The sequence below is a fragment of the Cynara cardunculus genome (genome assembly GCF_001531365.2).
Source record: "Cynara cardunculus var. scolymus isolate 2C chromosome LG 13, CcrdV1, whole genome shotgun sequence".
Lineage (NCBI taxonomy): Eukaryota > Viridiplantae > Streptophyta > Magnoliopsida > Asterales > Asteraceae > Cynara > Cynara cardunculus.
The window spans coordinates 22,768,702-22,772,677 of NC_037540.1; the positions used below are offsets into that span (position 1 = coordinate 22,768,702).

Consider the following 3,976-nt stretch of genomic DNA (forward strand, 5'->3'; position numbering starts at 1 on the left):
TAAAAGGAAACTAATTTTAACTAATAAGACGTAAAACAAGTGCTTAATATGTTGAATTCTCAACACATATCACACCCCCAAACTTAAACCGTTGCTTGTCCCCAAGCAACCAAAAGACAAATAAAAAGACTCAATATAAACAAAAATGCATGATCAAGGCATTAAGTGCCTACTCAAAGAGAGTTATACCAAACATGAAGTTCATAGCCTTTCATAAATCCAAGATGAGTTATTCAAAACAAAGTTTTTGTGTGAACCATAGGCTAGCATTCCCTTTTCTTCGTTAAGCTCAAACACAATCACATAATTAGAATCAATAGGGCTTATAGGGTTTGCTCTCTTTGGCGTTTCTTTTCTCTCATAGCCTTTTTCCTTTTATACTCCACATATGAATTTTTTAAAATTTTGGGCACTTTGGCCTCTTTTGATTGGAGTGTGCACATAGTCCCTATGGAACTTTTATTGTGATTTTTCAAAACACATAGCCCCTATGGGACTTTTGTTGTATTTTTCTAAACCCTTTTGTGATAAGGAGTCAAATTAGAGCTTTGCTCTTTTGTATTGACTTTTTGTCCTTATATAAACTCCTCCCCCAAACTTAAATTCGACAATGTCCTCATTGGAGCTTTGTGGGGTAGACGGTGTTTGAAAGGGTGCAAGTGGCTTAATATGATCATAGAAAAGAAGGCCTATATCATTTCCTATTGTGAGTTGTGTGATCAAAGTATTTTGCCAAAAAGTGGTTAGCTAGTTCTAGCAAGAACAAAGTGCCTTGGTTGAATGACAAGTAATCCGTAGAATTATTGAGGCTATGATTTTATGTGTAATATACCTTAACTCAAGTAATCATGCATAAAAAATAAGACTAAAACTCTAAGAAAACTGTTCCCGACTCAAAAAAATAAAATACGGAGGCTAAAGTAAGGTGGTAGAATCTGTCCTACTCCGTAGGAGTAGGCTGTCCGGACAGCCGCGGCTGTTGTGCCCGCGCTGATCTCAGCCTTCAGTCTCTCATTCTTTTCAAATAGACTCTTATTATCCACCTTGATGGCCTTCAGAATGTTTTCACGAAAGTTGATGTTCTCACCTGTTATGAGACTAAACAAAAGCACCAACCTTTCTACAAAAATGGAGCTGTTACGATTAGTCGATGATAAATAATGTCTAATAAAGCTTATCCAAACATTCTTATCAGAGGACAAATTCGCAGCCTTAAAGGTTTTCAACATGAAATGAGTGTAAGGCTTCCAATCAGTCTCAAGCATTCCAAGGAAAGTCATGATCTCAACCAAATATGCCTCAGAGGCCATGTGCAAGAGTGCATCATTCTCAGAATCTATGTAAGGTGAGAGTTATTTCAACTCTAAGTCAAGTGGAGATACAATGGACGGGGTGAAATCTTTCTGGTCACTATTTTCCAGCAGCTCAAATGTTGCAGCATCCACTGGGACAATATCATTTCCTATTGCCTCTATTTCCTCAACATCTTCTTCTATTTCCTCATCACACTCTTCCTCCAACTTATGGTTTTCCTAAATTTCTTCTTTAAGGCACATTTCCTCTATTTCAGTTATCTTTGAACACTCCTCCAAGTAATCATGGTACTTTAGAGAGTTGAAAACATTAAATGTGACTTTTTGGTCCTGAAGTCTCATGGTCAACTCTCCTTTCTGGACATCTATCAAGAGTTCTTCCGGTGGCTAGAAATGGTCTCCCTAAAATAATAGGAATGTCCTTATCTGCCTCAAAGTCTAGTATAATAAAATCTGCCGGAAATATGAACTTATCAACTTGCACTAACACATCCTCAATTTTTCCCTTAGGGTATGCAATGGATTTGTTTGCCAATTGGAGTGTAACCGTGGTAGGTCTAGCCTCTCCTATGCCTAAGGTGTTAAAAACAGATAAAGGCATGAGGTTGATACTAGCACCTAAGTCACACAAAGCTTTCCCAATCTCTTTCCCGCCTATAGAACAAGGAATAGTGAAACTTCCCGGGTCTTTAAGCTTAGGAGGTATCTTATTGGTCAGAAGTGCACTACATTCTTCAGTAAGAGCTACGGTTTCATACTCAGTCAGCTTCTTTTTCTTACTTAGGATGTCCTTCAGGAACTTAGCATAATTAGGCATTTGTTCGATTGCCTCAACAAGTGGTATGTTGATGTGCAATTATTTGAAGACATCCAAGAACTTCTTAAAATGAAATTCCTCTTTCTGGTTCCTCAACCTTTGGGGGTAAGGAACATAAGGAGGAACTGGTTTTATCACATTCTTGCTTGGATGTGTTGTGCAAGATGGGTCTTGAATGCCTTGAGTCTTTGTGGTGCACTTTGAAGGTTCAGATGGAGTCTTAACATCAAGCTTAGGGGTCTCTAAAACCTCAGTCCCTTCTGATTTTTTAAAACATCTTCCGGAAACAGAAAGGGATAGTCTATTTTTGGGGGAACAGAAGTGGTGGTCTCAGATGCTTGCTTCTCTAAAGGTTGGACCGGTCTTTCTTTGGCAGGAACCAATGTTGTAGCATCAGTGTTTGCCAAACTGGGTGCACTATCTTTTTGCACCTTTTCGGTCAACTCCTTCCCACTCCTAAGGGTCACTGCTTTCACATGTTTCTTTCCTAAGGCTCTCGGGACTTCTGTGTTACTAGTCAGAGTACCAATGACTCTATTGTTCTGATTGAGTGCAAGTTGACTGACTTGAGTCTCCAGATATCTGATAGCAGCACTTTGTTGATTAAAAAGAGATTGATTTTGAGAGTTTTGTTGGGTTATCAAAGCTTGATTTTGAGCTTGAGCATGTGCAAATAACCCTTTTATCATTGCTTCCAAAGAAGATGATAAATCAGCCTCTAGAGGTGGCTTGTTTTGAAAAGGTGGTTGAGCAGTTTGAAAACTTTGGTGATGATTTTGGGAAGTACTCGCATGTTGTTGGGGTTGAAAATTAGAGGTTCCTTGCTGCTAAGGTGTGAGTGGATTTAAACATGGATTGGTCCAAGAAAAATTCGGGTGTTGTTTCCAACTTGTATTGTAATTGTTGGTATAGGGACCATAACCATTATGAACAAAGTTTACAGATTCAGAATTATGAGGACAATGTTCATACGAGTGTTCCCCATCACAACACACACATTGCACAGAGAGGACTTTTGGAACAGGTGTATTAGCAGCTTGCTGTACTCCCTGACCAGAAGTTAGATTTTTCAGCATGTTGGTCATGGAGGTGAGCTAAGCTGTTAATGCAGTATATGCATCTACATCATGTATCCCAGTAGTCTTTTTCTGTGATTAAGCACGTGGGTCGGCCCAATGCCTATTGTTTGCCGAAATTTTTTCTAGGATTTCATATTCTTCATTATAGGTCATAGCTGTGAAGGCTCCGCCTGCAGTTGTGTCGAGCATTTGTTTTGCCATGGGATTTAACCCATTGTAAAACGTCTCAAATTGAATACAGTACGGAATGCCATGGTGTGGGCATTTCCTCAACAACTCTTTGAACCTTTCCCACGCGTCAGGAACAGCCTCATCGTCCATTTGTTTAAAAAGACAAATTTCGTTCCTGGACTTAGCGTTCCTTGTTGGTGGGAAATATTTTCGCAAAACATTTTCCGCCATGTTACTCCACGACAGAACCCGGTGTTAAAGAATTAAACCATGCTTTAGCCCGATCCCTCAAGGAAAATGGAAATAAAGTGAGCCTTAGGGCGTCATTGGACACTCCCGGGATTAGGAAAGCATCAGTGATTTCCATAAGGGTGCGTTTGGTGAGCGGACAGGACAGGACAGGACAGGACAGGTTTTCAGCGTTTGGTAAGACATAACAGGACAGGACAGGACAGGTTAAAATGACCAATTTACCCCCAGTAACCTGTTTAGTGTTTTTTTCTCTAAATAATCAATATAATAAATGCTTACAAATACTATTTAAAAATATCAAAAAATTTCCAAAATCAATCGTAATTAAAAAATCACATTAGCAA

At 39.2% G+C, this 3,976-nt stretch overlaps 1 non-coding gene across 1 annotated transcript; it reads left to right on the forward strand.

Moving 5' to 3' along the window:
* Positions 1–3,456: 3,456 nt before the first annotated feature.
* On the forward strand, positions 3,457–3,563 carry LOC112526245. The gene has a single exon (XR_003070569.1). It is a non-coding gene; the product is annotated as a small nucleolar RNA R71 (small nucleolar RNA).
* Positions 3,564–3,976: the final 413 nt, after the last annotated feature.